Here is a 6919-nt window from a genome sequence, read left to right on the forward strand (position 1 = left end):
AGACGATACACGAGAGATAGAGACGAAAGCATGGATTCACCGTTATCGAGGAGTGCCGACGTCGGTCTACTCTCTTCCGCTCTCGGCTCTCCACCACCTCTGCAACCTTCATTCATGCATCAGTCGAGCTACCCCGCAACTCCCCCCAGTGCTACCAACAGCCCCTACCCTCATGCAGCGGCCCTGGTGACTGGTGCACGCGTGGCAAAGCGGAGGCGTAAGCACGAGCCGACGTCGCCCCAGTTAATCACCCGTAAGACGAGCTCTCTTCGACACGTGACGAAACAGCAGTATCGTGTCCGCCACCTGTGAAACGAGCACTGATCTGGAAGAGGCGAAAGAGAAGGATAAGGTCGTTCGATCGGTTCGCCGGGCCGACTCTTTGGTGAGAATTCAGCCGCAACGAGAGATCCCTATGAGCCGAGCAGGCACAGTCAAGGAATTCAACACGGGTGTTAATTCACGGAGAATATCGTCCGTTAGAAAAGTAAGAAAGTTGCCACTAGATGGATTAATTAAAAAGGAGATATATATGTATATATATAGAATGGTGGAGAAAGATGGATATTAATTGATCAGTGCGTTGAGCAGGGTTAAGCGAATAATATCCTCGCTAAAATTTTATCGTCGCCACCCAATATTTCGAAATTCTACCTGGCTATTGCTTTGATGCAACCATTTAATTGCGTCACAGAGATTAATTTGCGAGATAACGGCATTTATATCTGCCTGTATGTACGTTAGAAAATGAAGACATTTGTGAGAGTTGAAGTTTCTTTATTCGATACTTGTAAATCGAGTACTGATCTAGGATAGACTAGAGAGAGTAAGGTCATTCGATCGATCCGCAAACCGGAATCTTCCGGTGAGATGTCGCAGACGAAGGCCAGCGTGACTATCAAGACGATTGGTCGCGCGAGTCTGTGTGTTGAACAGTGACAAGTTTGGTGTCGTGCTAAAAATGAAAAAGAAAAGATAGAGAGGTATAAAAAAGTTGTTTGCCTCGGCACACTCCAGTGACACAGTGTTAAACTGAATGATAGATTCAAAATTTTTGGAACTTCGACGAAATCCGATGGAAGTTACGTTGTTCGATAGTTCGCAAATATGCATCGTAGCAGAGCTCTCGTGTGTCATTATGAACGCTCGCTTCGAATAATGTTGCGACATATTTACAACGAAGAGAAATTATATCTTTGGATTCTTTAAAGTAATTCGACCTGCTATCCCTGTTTTCTTTTAATCAGGAAAGTAATATTATTTCTTTTCTGATAGCTTGTTTTCACGATCACTCGGTCAACTCAAAATTATTTACTCATTTTCTTTAATTAGCTTGCCACCGCTTTGTGCCGCTGCTGAAGATCATTGTACCGTATAACGTTCCTCAAGAGGTGTACGGCGCATAATTTTTTATTAGGTTGAGATGACCTTTCTCCCGTGTAATGTGCTGTCAGTGGAGAAGCACGGATGCCAGTGAACCTCTCTCTCGTCTCGTCCCTCCCTGATATCGCTTTTCACTCTCAATGTAGACTTCCCGTTACGATGCGGCCTAAGCAACCGCAGATCGATTAACATTTTTCCCCTCGATTCGAGTGGCGTCCTAGTTGCGTAAAGCGATGTAAGAGACAGATTAACGCGATCCTTTCAAAAAGAACGACGCAAGCCCACGCATGCCCATCGTCAACTATTGTTTTTGCCAATCGGCAGACGAATTCCTTCGAGGAGATGATAAACCACGTTTGAAGAGGAAACTAAGAGAAAGACGTTTTAGTAAACGTTTGAATATGATTCTACAATTCACCGACAGTGATAAATGTTGCCACCCCTACGTTATACTACAGCACAGCGATTATAATTTCAAATTTAATGCACAAGACACTGATTTAAGAGCGATGGTTCCTGTAATTGCACCGCATTACAGCGAATTAAGACGCCTCGGTATTACGTATTAACCCTTGACTGGTGGGGTGAAACGGTGGTTACGCAACTGGTAGAGACGGTTTGACCTCAATTAACAAAGTAGATGGAATATATCTTGGCGAGGACACTATCTCGCCTAGGATGTTTCGTATCAAGACGTATAAATCCTCTAAGAATATCAATATTTTATTCCTTTACATTCCCTGCGGCTCGCGATAGATTTCCCTATACCGACGTACCCCTGAACTTTTCTGCACTTCACCCAAACTCTCAACAACGAAGCTAAGATAAATTGCACGGTGTTCCAGGAAGACACCTATTACAATCAATCATGCACGTTCTGGAAGAGAACAACGTGACTCACTTTAACCTGCCGGATTACCAGGTGAGAGATAAATTTCGTCATTAACGCCTCCTCTGTCAACATTTCTGGGATCGTGCGGAACGTGCAACGAGGTGAACCGGTGTTTTAAAGCCGAATTCGAGAGCTCGTTTCGCGCGAGAGCTTGTTCGGTCCATCGCGGAAAGAAGGATGCGGCCAACGGAGATGCAGAAAAGGACAAAAAAGGAGGAGGAGAAGGAGGAGAAGGTGGAACCGGTTGTCGTTATGGGTTCTCTCGTAGTCAGGAAGAACCAGCGAGGGTGAGAGGTTTACAGGCTATATTACGCAACCGCCCGCGTGTAACGTCGAGTTACACGACGAAAGGAGAGTGTCACGCTGATACTCGTGCAATGAGAGTTCACGCACATTTATAATACTATTTATAGAACCCGAACGTTCACCTTTTATGTTCACGAATCGATCAAGCGGGAATGAAGAAAGATCGTTGTTTCGTCCTGCTCCTAAGAGACATTTTTCAACGCCATGATTCCACGTCGCAATGTAATTATTATTTATGCGACGTGTCTGATCATCGAGTGCGAAGAAATAGTTTCTCAAGCCGATAAATATATATATATATATATATATATATATATATATATATATATACCTTGTTTCGTGACGCTACAACGTTGTTTGTTTTTCTATCACGTCAAAAGTAATTATACATATAATGATATAATCAAATCTTCCCAGAGGAAATAACAAAGAAAAGTGACAGGCAGCGTTTGGGCAACACTTAGAAATCGCCAGCTATCAAAATTCAAACGATCTCTATGATAAGTCATTGATAAAACAGATATAGTATTGTTACAGGTCAAATCCTTACTTCTGATTACGCTAATAATAACACGTGCCCATGTGTGCAAATATAATTACCACCCGTTTACGTAACTCAATCGGTCTAATTGCCATTTAGGATGCTAATATTTTGTTTACGATCGCGGTAATACATCGATTGAGGTTATTGTACCTCGCGGCTAATGCTAATTGCAGAGCACTTTTAATCGCATACTCGATGAACCTGTGAGCGTACGCCGGCTGTTTTATGGCGAAACATTGAATCGTTTCGTCCGTTCATGAGCGAATACATAGCCTATACATCGTACAGCATACGATTCGATCCACACGTGAGCATTTTTCGAACGAGTACCGGCAGTCGTTGATACACGCGTCTGTTAATCACGAAACGTACTTGTTCTCCTTATAATTTTTCCACATGCGACCCTCCTTGTCCCATAAATCCACGGTTAATTCTATCTTTCTTTGCCCATGAATGAAAATGCTAATAAAGCAACCGCATCGACCGAGTCTATCGGTGGTCAATAATGCCTCAACGGCAGAACGGTGCGGCGCACTTTCATTTTCACCGCAACTCCGGTATACACCCCGCGTCGTCGTTTGCGAGCCTGTGCGACACACACTGCGTGGGCGTCGAGTCTTTAACGGAACCGCACGTGGAACATTGTATAATATACGCAACGAGCGCGCGCTCCAACTGTCAAGGAAACGGCGAGATGGAAACGGGAGCTATAACCAAGTCGAATCGATTCGCGAAACGCATTACGTATTTTGAAACTTCCAGAAAATTTCTGTGGATGCACGTACCCTTGTTGCAATGTATGCGACTGATTCTAAGGTTCCGTCTAATTTTAGACGTAACACCGGCTGATGTAGAGACAGGATTATCGAACGTTATCTGCTATTAGGACGCGTTGATTCACTTTGATTACTTCATTCATGCTGACAGTTTCAATTAATTTACACGTCACTCTTTACGCCTATCTATCCACTGCTAATCTTATCGATTAAAACTCCTGTCCGTATTATCACACGCGTGTATATACGTCCTGATATCTTTCTTTACGCTTTTCAATTTTGAAGGATGTCGACGTAAAACAAATAGATACAATTTTTATTACGGCTCGTAATAAATGTCGACTTCAGTTCAAATAGTACCAGATGATCCTACTAATTATAAAACACGAGAATCTCGTAAGGAGATAATTAAAATATCAGTCAAGATGTCACCGCTCTAAAAGTTAAAAGTTTGTGCGTCTGTCGACCGTGTAATTTTATGTTAACTCTTATCGATCATATTTATTATGATATCTTGGTACATCGCCTATGTAATTCATGGGACAGTGCAGCGTGATCGAAGAAAGTTGCACGCATCCACCGACCAATATACACGATAGACGATTCTTTTCCATCCTGAAAGTAGTCGGTCGCTTCTCCCTGGACCAGGGCGCTTCTGAGATCGTTCCTCCTCTCCTGTCTACCTGTTTTCTTCCCTTCCTCTATGTCTCTTGCTCTTCCTGTCTATTCATCTCTTTTTCGCTCTCAGAGTTCGGGTTTCTTTTCCTCTCTGTTACCCCTCCTTTTCTCTCGCAGTTTTCTTCTCTCTTTCTTTTCCTCCCACCCGATAGATCAGAGAACGATGGGCGATTAGCGCCGCGTGTGAAAGGGAAAGCGAGCGGTCGGCTTCACGGAGGAGGACGATCGACCCGGCACACGATTCGAAACGACTCTCTCCTCCGTACGTAATGTATTCGTCGTCTCTTCTGCGCCCACTCCTTTCTCTCCTTCTTTATGCGACCATCTGTTCGTGTCTCTCTTCCTTTTTTCCTACCAACAGTTTTCTGTCCTCTCCCATTACCCTCTACCAGGTGCCCGACACTGCCGCCTTGAAATGACTTTTTAGAGGATGATTTAATTGCCGAGTAACCACGATGCCCCTTCCTCCTTCCTTTTTTTACTCGTTTCAAAAAATTGGCAAAGATGTGGGTCACGAATTATATTGGAGAAAGATATCATCGATCGCATATCGAAAGTCTGTTCTATTCATTTCGCACACGATGAAGCTTCATATAATTTGCTTTATGTCTCGGTGGAAAGAAAAGCAAAAAATGGGACTAATGTAACCCGAATCTAAGTTTAATACTTGAAAAATAGACATTTCTTAAGAAGGATGGATGAATTCTGTGACATACAGGATGAATAATCAATAATGAATAAGCCACAATATATAAAAATCTAGGACACCTCGATTTAGATGTATTCGTGCTTGCCTATAGAGAAACCGATAAGCTTAAAAGCTTGGAATACCGAGGTGTTAACTGGAAAATAAGATGTTTGTCTTTGGTTGATTGGTATTTTCCTCCTAGAGCACTATTTTGAATACCAGAGAAGTCTAGGCTTGTAGGGAAGGCTGTACTTTCTTCGCGGGAATTTGAGATGCGCCTGACATCTTCGAGACGCGCGGAGACAACTGTTATTCGCATTGTTGCGGCACGTTTCTACAATTTGCTTACGGTATTGTCACCGATGATCGATTCGAAGCTGCAAACACACGGATAAAAGGACGTACATGCACGCGGAATCGTCGGAGGAGTCACAAGAGCGCGATCCTGAGTTTCGTGCGTATATCCACCGCGTGACGTTGCGTTTCCGCGTTGCTATGCTAATGAGAGAGCGTCGAAGACCAAGACCATCCTTGGATGAGCTTCGACCAACCGATTGAAAGCGACTATTACGGTTTCGAACTCGGTGGAAAATTGCCAACTAAATATTTTAAATGTGAAATAAAAAAGACCATGTATCGAATTGATTGGTACTCGAAATATGAAATATTTTTAATATAGACAATATAATTAGAAAACATGAAGGACACTTCTACCTGTCGATTAAAGTATTACTTACAGATCAAAGTTTACATTAACATTTGAAGCAACTCAAAAAAGTAGCCCATAAAATGAAACTAGCTTCTGTTGCTTGTAAACCAAGGCAAATCTGTATTTCATTTTGTCGATATTAATCGAGTGCTTCCACTTTTTAACACAGGCATTAAATTAACGTGCTTCAATTATCTATGACTAATAGTTATCAGACTTTCCTAGGATATTCTTAATGATGGTTTAAATCAATTGCGAATTTCTAAACACGAAGAATGCCTCTAATGGTGCACGTCTTCCTGATAAATTTACGTTCAAGCCGATCCACTGCACGGTGAAACCGAAAAGAGAAACCATCCTTAAAACAAACCGCCTACGCTATGGTTCGCCAATCCGCGAAGACAAATATCCGATTGAAATCGCGACATCGATTGTTCATTACTGGCACTATGCGCGGTCCGCTGGCCGACATCGCGTTCAACCGACCCCATGCTTTTAACCCATAACGCATCCCAATGCACAATCTCGAGCGGCTTCATCGACATTCACGAGCGGTTAACGTCGGACGTATCGACGATTTTCTATCGAATACGGTAGCTTCCCGGTCTGGCGGCAGCGCGGTCACGATTATAACGCCATATAGAGAGAATCGACGGCAAGTCGTGAGGTCACACGCGGGGTCGTTTATGGTTTGTACCTCCGCTTGGATCTCCACCACCCTTTCCCGCGTTGATCCACCACGGAAGGAAGATGGAAATGGAATAGCCACTGTGGGAGAGTCGATATACGAGTTGAAACGAATAGCCTCGTCTCGTCTCGATCTGCACAAAGTCGTTAACGAGTCTGCTCGTTATCTTTTGCCATGATTTTGCCTCCATGATTGTTGTGTTTGAGTTCTATACATGTGAACGTTCGCGGCTAGGCATATACAACGATTGCTTAG

Source organism: Bombus vancouverensis, chromosome 11 (assembly GCF_051014615.1).
Source record: "Bombus vancouverensis nearcticus chromosome 11, iyBomVanc1_principal, whole genome shotgun sequence".
Lineage (NCBI taxonomy): Eukaryota > Metazoa > Arthropoda > Insecta > Hymenoptera > Apidae > Bombus > Bombus vancouverensis.